Here is a 12,888-nt window from a genome sequence, read left to right on the forward strand (position 1 = left end):
AAGTAAATATTTGTCGTTTTGCCGTATGTTGTGACCGGATGTGGCCTAGCACTTAATGACACATGGTTTATACTGGTTCAGGCAACGTGCCCTACGTCTAGTTTGAGTCGGTCGGTGACTTTATTCCTGAGCCCAGGTGCACGAAGTTTGCTTGTGGGGTTATAAACGAGTGGGAGTAAGATGGGGGGTGTTAGAGGTCTGGTCGGACTCTGGACCGAAGGGCCGAGAGTGATGGGAGCTCCTACATGCGCTAAGTATTGGAACGTATGCTCTGTGTAACTTTAGAATGTCCAAAGCTAGCAGAGAGTGAGTCGGAGTGATTCGTCTATCGTCTGTTCGTTGTTGTCCATGTTCGTTGGGAGAGGGCGCATCCCCTTTTATAGACGAAGGGGATAACCTTACAAGTGAGAGAGAGTGTGTGTTTCCTAGTCTTGTTGCCCATGCCATCGGGTACAAGACGGTTTGTCGGCGCCCTATAATACTGTTGATGGCCAGATGCATGTGGTAGGTTCCACCGTGTTCTTTTGGTATGGCAAATGTCGGCGCCTACCATACTGTAGGATAAATATCAGGCGCCCACAACACTAGTTCGTGTTTCTGACATATCTAGGAAGGTTAAAAAGTACCCTTCTGACATGACTTGATAGTACCATCCTACAGGTGTGCAGGGTACGGTCCTCGGTATTACGATTGACTTGAGCGCCCTACCTTACTTGCTCCGCCTGATTCTTTGGGTCCTTACCAAGCGGGCATCCCCATTCTATCGTTTCCTAGTCGACTCCGACCGCACCGGTCAGAGAAGAGCTATAAGCAGAGGTTCGGTGTACTCCCGGTCGGAGAAGTGGGTCAGAGTCAGAAGCGAGCGCTGTTCCCTCCTTGGTCATGCCTTCCGACCAGAGAGGCGGGTCAGAGTTAGAAGCGAGTGTCGTTCCCTCCCTAGCTAGGCCTTCTAGTCAGAGAGGCAGGGTCGAGGCCAGAAGCGAGGCGTCGTCCCCTTCTTGGCCAAACCTTCTGGTCAGAGACTAGATCACTCTTCTGGCCTGTCATTAGGTATCTAGGCCGGCCCAAGAGTTGCGCGTCATTCGCAACGTCATCTGCTGGGCCGAGCTTTTGTAGGGAAGAAGATCCATTAGGGACCCTAGGTTTATGAACCCAATAGGAGACCCTGAGCCCCTGGGCGATTCGGGTAGAATCATTTGGGGATTTTTCGTTTTACCAGCGGGTGCGCGCGAGCGCACCCGGTGCGTGTAGCTCCCAAGCCTGCGTCCGACTGGTGAGTTGGTTGGAGGCTGAGCATCTTGGTACTCTTTCCTAGGGCCATAGATTCCTATGTTTTTGTTGTTTAGGGTGTTCACCCATGTTTGTCCTGCCCACGATTCACGCGGTCGATTGATTTCCTGAGTCGGCATTGGGTGACCTGAGCCCCTAAGCCCCGTTGGGTTCGGTAGGGGTTGGTCGAGTTTCGTGTGTTACCCTGTCTACGGTTTCCACAACTGGAGGGGTTGAGCTAACGTTGCTTGCCTCGATGGCTCGAGTGACGCACTCAATGAGCTCACCAACGGGCACATTCGAGCGGAATCAGGGTCCATCGTTCATGATAAGGGTCAGCATAGCCCTTATGTGGCATTCTAATGCTCCTTAACCCACCTCCCGATAGATGCTCAGGTCATTCCGGAGATCGACTTAGGTGGCCCGCTGGCCTCCCCTCGATGGAGATTCTATGGGCATGGCTCGAGGTGAGGATCGAACGAGAAGGTTGAGATGACCTTGTTTGCTTCTGGATAGATCGGGCGAGGGCCGCTGGGGCTCATCTATATTTTCTCCCCTAGCTCTGTTTGACACGAGGTGGCCTCGAGCCCTTCGTGGGCTGGCCTTCGAACCCTGGTCGGTCATCACTCATGTTGAATGAGGCTACTACCGCTTCGTGTCGCAACACGAAGCGTTGTGATGCATTAATTGCATATGCAATGCTTTGGATGTATGGGATGAATGAATGATTGCATGGATGAATGTGTGAATGCATGTATGATTGCATGGATGAATGTGTGAATGTGTGTATGAATGAAGGATGAATGATCATGCATCAGAAAATAAAGTAAGATGGTTTGGTAAAGTTACCTTGATAACTCGAGTGATGGGTTTGGGGAGCTCTTATCAGATATGTCTAAATGGGATCCTTTGTCTGTCATTCATGACAAAGACGGCATGGCCCACATGGGGCATCCTAATGCTCCTTACCTGTCTCTCGGTAGTTGCCTGAGCCATCCAATCGACTCAGAAAGCCCGTCGATCTCTCCTTGATGGCGATCACTGTTGTTGGGCCCTTCCAAGCCCTACCTGGGAAGGCAGAGGGTCATTTGCATGCGGTTGTGCCTTGTTTCCTGTGCTAGGCATGCAGGTAGTGGTGGGCCATGCCCTAGGCCACATCATGTCTAACTAGGCATCAGTTTCGTTAGGCAGAGCGCATCCCATCAGTCAAGGACGCATCCCACCGTATGTCTATCCGCATTAAATAGGGGAAGGAAGAGGGTTTTTTCGCTCCAATCCTTTGCCTTTCTCCAACTGCTGCCTCTTCTCCTTAAATAGGGGAAGGGAGAGGGTTTTTAGCCCATTCCTTTGCCTATTCTCCAACTGTTGCCTTCTCCTCCTTCTTTCTTCTCACCAAGCGTGTTCGTGTGCCATGGCAGTTCCTAAGTGAGAGAGGGTAAAGCGGGAGAGGAGAACTCATAGATTTGTTTGTGAATCCAAAGTGAGATGTCGAACTAGAGGCCATCTAATGTGGATGAGGTAGTGCTGACCACCTTCGTCGAGAAGGGGCTGCTTCCATCAAAGGAGGTGGCGCACTGGAGGGCTCCTACATCGAGGGAGGCTGTTCTACGACCTCGGGCCGATGAGGTTGTCTCCTTCCTCACCTTCCATGAGCGTAGGCTAGGATATCCCATGCACTAGTTCCTATGTGGGCTCCTCAATGAGTGGGGCCTAGAGCTATAGCACCTCAATCTGATTGGGGTGCTGGATGTCGCCGGTTTTGTGACCATCTGTGAGGCCTTCCTCGGGATGGAGCTGCCCGTGGACTTCTTTTGGTGGATCTTCATGGGGCAAGCCTTATTAGAGGGGAAGCCACCTAAGGACCGCGCTGGTTGGGGGCTTTGCATTGTAGAAGAAGCTGAGGCCATCGGGCTCCTACCCTGCGTACTCCCCTTATGACTCCAATTGGGGATGGCATGGGGAGTGGTTCTATATTAGGAACCTAGCAGAGGCGCCATTCCTGCCATTCACCAGAAGGAGGCCAGAGAGGTGGGAGAGTTGGTCATGGGGGGCCTCCAGTCAGCAGAACAAGCTGGAGGTCATTGAGGTAAAGCTCTATAAGCTGGTGCAGTGTGGCCTTGAGGGGCTATAGGTGTTCCACACCTTCTTCCACCAGTCTAGTCGCCCCGCTGGCGGAGAGGAGGTGGCAGATGTGGAACTACTTGGGCCCAACAGATCCTGATCCGAGCATTCGTCGGAAGGAGTTAGCGAAGGATGAGGTCTAGAGTCGGCTCGACCAAGGTGCTGCAACTGAGGGCCCAAGAGTCCCTCGAAGGAAAGTCCAGACCCCTTCACGTCAGTGAAGCTATCCACTCTAGAATGCTCCCCTCTCCTTATTTTGTGTCTTTTTCCCTTTTGCTCTCCTATATTTTGACTTCGAGTTGTTCATTTCGTAGGGACTCGTTGGTTATAAATCCTGTCCGCATCTTCCGAGGGGGCTAGAGGGCGTAGATCGGCAAGCCGCCCTGAAGGAGGCAACAGACGCCAAGAAGAAGAGAGCTAAGAAGGCTCGGTAGAGGCACGAGAAGGAGAAGGAGATCATCAGGTGGGTGTGGGCTGGTGAAAAACCGGAGCAATGTGGAGGCAAAGCTCTAGTCAGAGGAGCCTAGGGAGATGAGTGGCGATGCAAGCATCTCTAAGGATGACGGAGACCGGGGCATCATTGTGACCTCAATGGAGCGTCATGCACATGTGGCCATATCCGCTAGTGGTGGGTGGGATGTGGAGAGGCACGGTGACGTTCCCGCATCAAGGAAGCGCGTCACCCTTCGGAATCATCGTTGGCTCCCCCCTGCTGCTCCGAGCGTGGTAGGGCACGCCAGCTAGTTGGAGGACCATGCTCGCACCCCTGCATCTTTGGGGTTGGTGCGTGTGCACGAGCCATAGCGGGGAGATGCCCCATCAGCTGTCCCAATGGGTGCACCACGAGCCAACGGTCGTGGTGACTCGTGGGCCGATCAGGAACCGGCTGGGTTGACCCCCCCTCGGTCAATGTGAGAGGGCACGGGACGCGACCCATGAGCGGTCCCAATCTGGCGGGCGCGTTGCCAGTGGGTCGGGGCTTTAGGGCCCTGCCCCTTTCATCTAGGTATGTACCTATGTTTCTTTTAATCTCACAGTTGAGTTCTTTGAGCGCGACTAACCTATACCTTTTTGACAACGACTAGGGGACTAACGAGACTGAGCATCGCCCCGCCTCCTATGCGGGAGGAGTGGAGACCCAGCCTGCAATGAGTTGTGATGAGCGAGGGGGGAAAGCAGGCTAGCGGTGGTGCATCCTTCCCTTCTGGTGGTTGCACCCTCCTGACCGGTCATGAGCATGGCGGCAGCGCCGATGATGGTAGCGATCCCCATGGCGACGGCGGAGGCTAGGTTGGAGGTGACCCTTGCGATCCCTCCCACACCAGCTATGGTGGAAGAGAGGAGGGAGACCAGGCTCCCTACCTCGCCCAGTGGAGGGACGCATGGCTCACCCGTCCTAGGTTAGAGCTGGAGGTGTCGGAAGGTGACGCGGCTAGGCCAGAGGCAGAACATCCACCGGTGGCCATGGGGTCGAGGTAGCGGAAGATCCCTTGCTCTAGCGAGGTAGGCGCTAGGGTGGAGCCACCGGCCATCCCACCATCTCAGGAGCTAGGTGGTGGTCCGGTCGTCGCATGATGCTAGGCGGCTAGATCTTCCAGCGGGTTGGGGCGACCCATGAGCTGGTGTGGCCCTACCCTAGCGACTAGAGGAAGGCTCGGTTCTTCCTTCGCGATAGGAGGAGGTGACACTCTAGCACTTCCTGGAGGAGAGTGGACTGTCGATGGAGTCCGACCTCGCCCAAACCAAGGTGAAGCTCAAGGAGGCCTTGGAGCGGGTTGAGCTCGTCCATTAGGCGGTCTCAGTTGACCTATCAGCGCATCACCAAGGTAAGCCTTCTGTGTTTTTAGTGTTTGTCCTCAACTCCTTGGTCTTCCACTGGTTGTCTCAGCGTACTTGCTTCTTGCTTTATAGGAGTTAGAGGCAACGTCGATCTGTAAGTCCCATTTCCTTTGGGAGGAGCACGGTCGGAATGGAGTAGGAAGCCATAATGTTGTGGTGGGTCGATGAGCTTAAGCGCCATCTAGAGTACGCCCACCATGAGTCCCAAGACCAGGTGGCCGACTGTGACGGGAGCAGTGAGTGGCAGAGCTGCTCATGGCGGAACAAGTGACCGCTACCAAGTAGGGACTCAGTAGTGGTGAAGGTCCACTTAACAGAGATCGAGGCTGGCGTTCTAGAAGTCCTTGGAGACCCTGGTGATGGAGCAGAAGGCCCGGTCAGAGGTCGATCGGGAAGTGCTCATGCTCCAGGGGCAAGTGCTTGGGGCAGAGGAGTCGAACGCTCGGCTGCTCGAGAAGGTGACTCAGCACAAGGAAGGACTCTCCATCCTTAAGAACACCTACCTCGTTACGTACCTATTGTGCCTTTGGTTGATGCCATGGTTTTTGCTTTCCTTTGTTTCTGAGCTTGTCGTCCTTCTTCTAGAACTGGGTGGAAGGATTGGAGCGCTGGAGCGGGAGCTGGAGACAGCCAAGGCGATGATCAGTCAGAGTGTGGAGGCACTAGCTAAGTCCCTTGAAGAGCGACGTGGTCTCGATGGGGAGCTTGACTAGATCCGTAATGTCACCTAGGTCATTGTTTTGGAGGTGTTCGGGTCAGCGCCGAGCACCAGCACGCCCACCATCCAGCTGGCGGAGGTCCTAAATGAGGTTCAGGTGCTCATCTTCGATGGGATATTCTATGGGACATCAGGGGTGCTGACTTTAGTGGCGACGCACCACTCGGACCTGGACTTCGCTACCATCTACAAAGGGTACGCCGACTGGCTGGAGTGCGAAACGCCATCCATGCGCTCGGGGAGAGCTTGGTGCCACACGCACAGATGGTGGCCGACCTAGTCTCCACGTAGTGGGTGATGGACGATCGTTGTGCGAGCGTGGCTGAAGGCATGCACCAAGAAGATGTCATCTAGCCTGCGGATGGAGTAGGGACCGGGTCAGAAGTGAGCGTCGTCCTGCTTTCCGACTGAGCCGAACATTGTCCCATCAGAAGGAGAGCAACCCTCATCCTCGTCGACCGTGCCATCAGCTAATGTCGTCGATCGGTCACAGTAGAATTTAGAGTAGAAGTAGTAAGTATATGTAAAAGTTAAGTTCGTGGGGGAGCCCCTATGTGAATACTTTGTATTCATGAATACATCAGTTTTGTTTTGTGATGGAATCACTTCATAAGGGGAAGCTTGTCCTATCCGTTCTTTGTTTTTACCCTAGCATAGCTCTATTTTTTGTCCTTTCTTTTTTGCACCTACCCGTTCGACCCGTAGGCTGCAACCTTAAGAACCCGAGCGTGGCCCGCGTGGCTCAGCTACTCATAACTGTAGGTCGTGGCGGGGTGTGATCAGTCAGGAGTTTAAGGCAAAGTTATGTAGGGTAATTAAAGGAATGGACTACCCTTTCGTTCGGGTAAAAAGTATTTACTATATGATAGTAAAAAAGAGAGGTGGTATCACACCCTCATGGAGCCCCCAAGCGACCTGGGCCAAAAGTGTTTGGGTTGGGGTGTTTGTAGGAGCAAACATTGAATAAAAGAAAGCGGTAAGACTGGATTTTTAGGGGAAGAAACATCATAACTGTTCGATGTTCCAAGTGTTGGTGAGAACGTTGCCATTGTCAGTCCTTTAGTCAGTAGGCGCCCGGTCGGATCACCTCGGTCAACGCATAGGGACCTTTCCATGGGGGAGAGAGTTTGTGTTTCTCCTTGGTGATTGGGTTCTTCAGAGTACGAGGTCTCCGACCTCGAGGATCCTCCCTCTGATTTTCCTTTCATGGTACCTGTGGAGAGTTTGCTGGTAGCGAGCAGAGCAGATGATGGCCATCTCGCGAGCCTCCTCGAGCAGGTCGACCGCAGTCCTACTAAGCCTTCGTGGCTCGGTCACGATCGAAGGTCTTCACTCTTAGGGTGCCATGGTCGAGGTCGGAGGGTAGCACTACTTTAGCTCCATAGGCTAGGAAGAAGAGTGTGAACCTTATGGAATAGTTCGGGGTCGTTCTCAGGCTCTAGAGGATCACTAGGACCTCTACAACCCATCATCTGGTGTACTTATTGAGTCAGTCGAAGATGTGTGGCTTGAGTCCTTAGAGGACCATGCCATTGGCCTATTTGACCTATCCGTTAGTACGTGGATGTCCAACCGAGGCCTAGTTGATCCTGATGTCGTATCCATCATAGAAGTCCAGGAACTTCTTCCTAGTGAAGTTAGTTTCGTGGTCAGTGATGATACGGTTAGGAACACCAAAACGGTAGATGATGTCAAGGAAGAACTTGACCGCCTCTTCCGAGTGAATGTTGGTGATGGGCTTTGCCTCTATCCACTTGGTGAATTTGTCAACCGCTACGAGTAGGTGAGTGAAGCCACCCAAGCCCTTTTTGAGGGGTCCTACCATGTTGAGGCCCCAAACCATGAATGGCTAGGTGTTGGGGCTGGTTTGGAGCTCCTGTGCTAGCAAATGAGTTTGTCGTGCGTAGAACTGGCATCCCTCACACCTGCAGACAACCTCCTCCACCTCTCGTAGTGCAGTGGGCTAGTGAAAATCTTATCGAAAGGCTTTTCTAACCAGCGACCTTGGGGCTATGTGATGTCCATAGATTCCAACATGGACATCGAGGAGGAGCTATTTCCCTTGGTCGGTAGGGATGCACTTCATGAGTATTCCTGACAGACTTCGCTTGTAAAGTTTGTTACTGAATGTGACAAATGTATTGGCGCGTCGAGTGATCCATCACGCTTTGGTCCTTTTGGGTGGGAGAATCTCCTCTAGAAGGTAGGTGAGTAGCAGCACTTGCTAGTCGGCTTGATCGAGTGCTACCACAGCGACATCGATGAGCGACATCATCATGGAGGCACTAAGGTTGGAGCCCTCGAGCACTAGGTTAGCATCGAGGTGTGTCTGGATTGGACCTTCCAGGATGTAGGTGGATGGCTCGTGAAGGTCGTTGATGAAGACCCCATCTAGAGACGGAACCCGCCTGACAACCAATTTTGCGAGAAAATTGGTGACATCATTGTCCTTTCAAGGGACATGATGTAGTTCAATCCCCTAGAATTTATCCTCAAGCTTGCACACCTCCTGGCAGTATGCTACCATGAGGGGGTTTTTGCAAGAGGACTCCTTCATGACTTGGTCGATGACCAACTCCGAGTCACTATGGACTGTAGAGCCACGTAGCGCCGAGCTCGATGGCGATGCGTAGTCCATTGATGAGGGCCTCGTGTTCCATGACATTGTTTGAGGCTAAAAAGTGGAAGCAGATCACATAGCGGAGCCTGCTCCCTGTCTGAGGAGATTAGAACCACTCTAGCCCCCGAGCTGGGCGCCATCACTGGACCCATCGAAGTACATCATCCAGTACTCATTGGTGATGTCTAGGGGTCAGGAGCTGGACCTCTATCCATTGAGCGACAAAATCCATGAGAGTCTAAGACTTAATAGCAGTGCGGGGGATATACCTGATGTCGTGGCCCATTAGTTTGAGTGCCCACTTGGAGATCCATCCCACGGCGTTGCGATTACGGACAATGTCTCCCAGCGGGTATGAAGTGATGACTAGGACTTCGTGGTTGGTGAAGTAGTGTAGGAGCTTCTAGGTTGCCATCAGCACTGGTGTATAGTAGTTTCTGCACCTAGGGGTACCGAACCTCAGTGTCGGTGAGTACCTCCCCGACGAAGTATATGGGTCGTTGGACCTTAAGGTGGTGTCCCGGCTCCTCCCTTTCGATGACTAGGGTGGCACTCACCATGTGGTTGCTTGTCGTGACATAGAGGGGGAGGGGTTCTCCCTGTTTGGAAGCGACTGAGGATTCTAGTCGACGTTAGTGATGCTTTGAGGCTCTTCAAAGCCTGATATGCTTCCTCAGTCCAGACGAACACGTCCATCTTTTTGAGAAGCTTGTAGAGAGGCATCCCCCGCTTGCCTAGCTAGGGAGATGAACCGGCTTAGGGTGGCCAAATAGCTGGTGAGCATTTGTACGCCCTTAACGTTGCGTATAGGGCCCATGTTAGAGGTGGTCAGTGATTATTTTGGGATTGGTCTCGATGCCGTGTTCGGACATGATGTATCCAAGTAGCTTCCCCTTTGGAACTCTAGAAACACATTTTTTGGGATTCAATTTGATGTTGAACCATCGGAGGTTCACTGAACAGTTGCAGACTAGTTCACGACTAGGTCGCAAGCTTGAGCCATTTTGACCACTATGTCATCAACATAGACGGCGATTAGTTGGTTTTGGCTGCACGACTTGGTTAGGCTGGTCGAGCGGGTCAATTTGATCGGTGAAGCATTGCTGCATGCATCGTTGATAGGTGGCGCCAGTGTTCTTTAGACCAAAAGGCATGGTTATATAACAGTACGAACCATACGGGGTGATGAATGAGGTTGCGAGCTGGTCGAACTCTTTCATCGCTATCTGGTGGTAGCCTGAGTAGGCATCTAGAAAGGAGAGGATTTTGCATCTTGAGGTGGAGTCAACTATCTGGCCTATTCGTGGCAAAGGAAAATGGTCCTTTGGGCACGCTTTGTTGAGGCAAGTATAATCAACGCACATTCTCTATTTCCCGGTCTTCTTTTTAACTAGAATAGGGTTTGCAAGCCAGTCGGAGTGGTATACCTCCTTGATGAATTCAGCTGCCAGGAGTTTGGCGACCTCCTCGCCTATGGCCCTGTGCCTCTCATCATCGAAGCGACATAGGCATTGCTTAGTGGGCTTTGAGCCTAGGACAAGGCGTAATGCGTGCTCAATGAGCTCCCGTGGTATGCCTGGCATGTCAGAAGGTTTCCATGTGAAGACATCGCGATTGGCACATAGAAAGTCGGCGAGCTCGTATTCCTATTTGGCTAGGAGCTGGGTCCTAATCTGCACTAGTCTTGGTTGGGTCGGTGGGGTGGATTCTCACCACCTTAGTTTCCTTGAGTGGGCAGAAGGAAGTCGAGGAGGTTGGCTTGCTGTAGTCTAGGACTTGCTAGGGGTCGATGATTCTCTGTGCTGAGGGAGTTCGGCTGAGTTGATGACGGTAGTGGCGAAGTCGTAATGCTCGTGGTCGTACGTGTAGGCGTGCGACAAGGTGCTACCCATAGTGATGATGTCAGTTTGGGCCTGGCATCTTCAACTTGAGGTAGGTGTAGTTGGGGATCACCATGAACTTGGCATAGCATGGCCGCCCTAAGATGGCATGGTAGGACCCTAGGAAGTCCACCACCTCGAAGGTGAGGACCTCCGAGCAAAAGTTAGATCGGTCAGCCAAACATGATGGGTAGGTTGATCTGCCCAAGCGGGTATGCCTGTGTCCCTAGGATCATGTCATGGAAGGGAGAGCTCATTGGGTGGAGCCCTGACTGGGGGATGCATATGGCGTCAAGGGTGTCGATGTAGAGGATGTTGAGGCTGCTGCCTCCGTCCATCAGCACCTTGGTGAGGTGCTTCTTGCGGACAATGGGGTCAATGATGAGCGGGTCATGACCTAGTCTGGTGACGTGGGAAGGATGGTCTCTCTAATCAAACGTGATCGGAGATTCTGACCAGCTAAGGAAGGAGGGGACGGCTGTTTCGGTGACGCATGTCTCTCTGTAGCGCACTTTGTGCTGGCGCTTGGAGTAGATGGCACCAGATCCCCTGAAGATCATGAGGCATTCCTTGGGATTAGGATAGCCATCCCCATCCTTGCCCACCACGCCTCCTTTCTTGGTGGCTGCCTCCTTGTCCTTTCCTTCTTTTGGTCCACCGGTGTGTCGCAGGAAAGCGCTTGAGGAGTTCGCAGTCCTTGTAGAGGTGCTTGACGGGGTAGGTGTGGTTAGTGCATGGGCTCTCCATGAGCTTTGTCGAAGTGGTCAGGCTGGCCCTATTAGGGGCTGCTTGCCCACACGATTAGCCACGACGACCAATGCGGAGTTGGCCGGTCGACTGCCGATCCTTCTTGTTCTTTTTACCCCTTTGAGTGGAGGGGCCCTCGTCTTGGTCCTCGCGCTTGGCCTTGCCCTTGTCTTGGCCTCCACTAAAGACCACTCTGACCACCTCCTCAGCTAGAGGCATGGTTCATGGTGACATCGAGCAGGTCGTGGGTGGTACGGGGCTTCAGATAGCCAAGCTTGTGAATCAAGGACTCACAGGTTGTCCCGGAGCGGAACGCATTGATGACATCTACGTTGATGACATCATGAAGGGAGTTGCATCATTTTGAGAACCTACAGATGTAATCTCAGTAGGGACTCATTAGGGCTCCTACTGGTAGCACTTGAGGTCCTAGGAATTCCTAGGATGGACATAGGTCCCCTGGAAATTCCTGATGAAGATCCTCTTGAAATCCACCCAGTCACGGATGCTGTCATGCGGGGGGAATTTGAGCCTTGCTTGAACATGTTCCCCCATGTAGATGGGGTGGTATTGAATGATGGAGTGGTCATTATCTAATCCTCTAGCTCGGCAGGTAGGCCGAAAGTTTTTGAGCCATATACCAGGATTTGTCTCCCCAGGTCTATTTGGCGATGTTGGTAGGTGGTCGGAAGCACTGTGGGAACGGCGCTCTATGGATGCGATAGCCAAAGGCCCATGGTCCCAGGTCCGTCTGGGTTGGGACTCTGGTCGTTTAGTCGGCGACCATGCCTAGGGGTGCATTTCACCGCTCCCCTTAATGGTCTGACTAGGGCCCGTGCCAGTCTGCTCTCACCACCGCATGATGGACACATCATCACACTAGGCTTGATGCCGGTTGTTGATGACGCTGCAAGCAGTCTCGGTTTGGCCTGAGCCGTTCACAGCACATGTGGTCGGTGTGGAGCGAGCGCTGGGTCAGGCCTATGGTGTAGCTATGTCCTCCTATTCTATGCCCAACGACTGTAGTGGGGAGCAGATGGAGCTGGTTTGACTGGTGCACCCCCATGCCATGACATGTGCGGTGGTGATTTCCACAAGTCGGTGTCTCAACAGTGGAGCTCTCCGCCAGTTGAACAGCAGTGGTTTCCACTAGCGCCCGGAGGTTTCTGGTGCACCACTGGCTCCTAGGGGTCGATAGGCTCTAGAAGGCCGCGTAGAAGCATCGCTATAGCGGTGATGTTCTGGCTAGCCCAAGCGAACTATGGGGGATCATTCCCCCCATCCAGGATGTTGCGTTAGGACCTAGCGGGCATGATCCCTAGTGCCGCTCACCGGGTTACACGTGTGTGGTGCAGCATGCCTGTGCCTGAGCGTGCTGGCGCAAGTGGTGGCTAGCTCTGCTACCTTTGTCGTAGCTGCTCGCCATGCTCCTACGCACGCTTGAGGGCCTTCACACAAGGGTTCGGAGGGGTGTGAGTCTGTAGAGACTCTGCCACCACCGGTGGCTTGTCTCGGAGCAGTCTGTCATAGCGCACTCTTGGGACAGAGGGTAGCTAGGTGCCAGTGACTGTCGTCGATTCTAGAGCTGTCGCTTACAACCTCGTCATCCATGAGGTCTTGGAAAGAGGCAGGAGCGTAGCTCGCCATCCCTATGAATTTGAATATGAGAGGGGGTGGTGTCAGCATCTTTTGAA

This window comes from Miscanthus floridulus, chromosome 11 (genome assembly GCF_019320115.1).
Source record: "Miscanthus floridulus cultivar M001 chromosome 11, ASM1932011v1, whole genome shotgun sequence".
Taxonomy (NCBI): Eukaryota; Viridiplantae; Streptophyta; class Magnoliopsida; order Poales; family Poaceae; genus Miscanthus; species Miscanthus floridulus.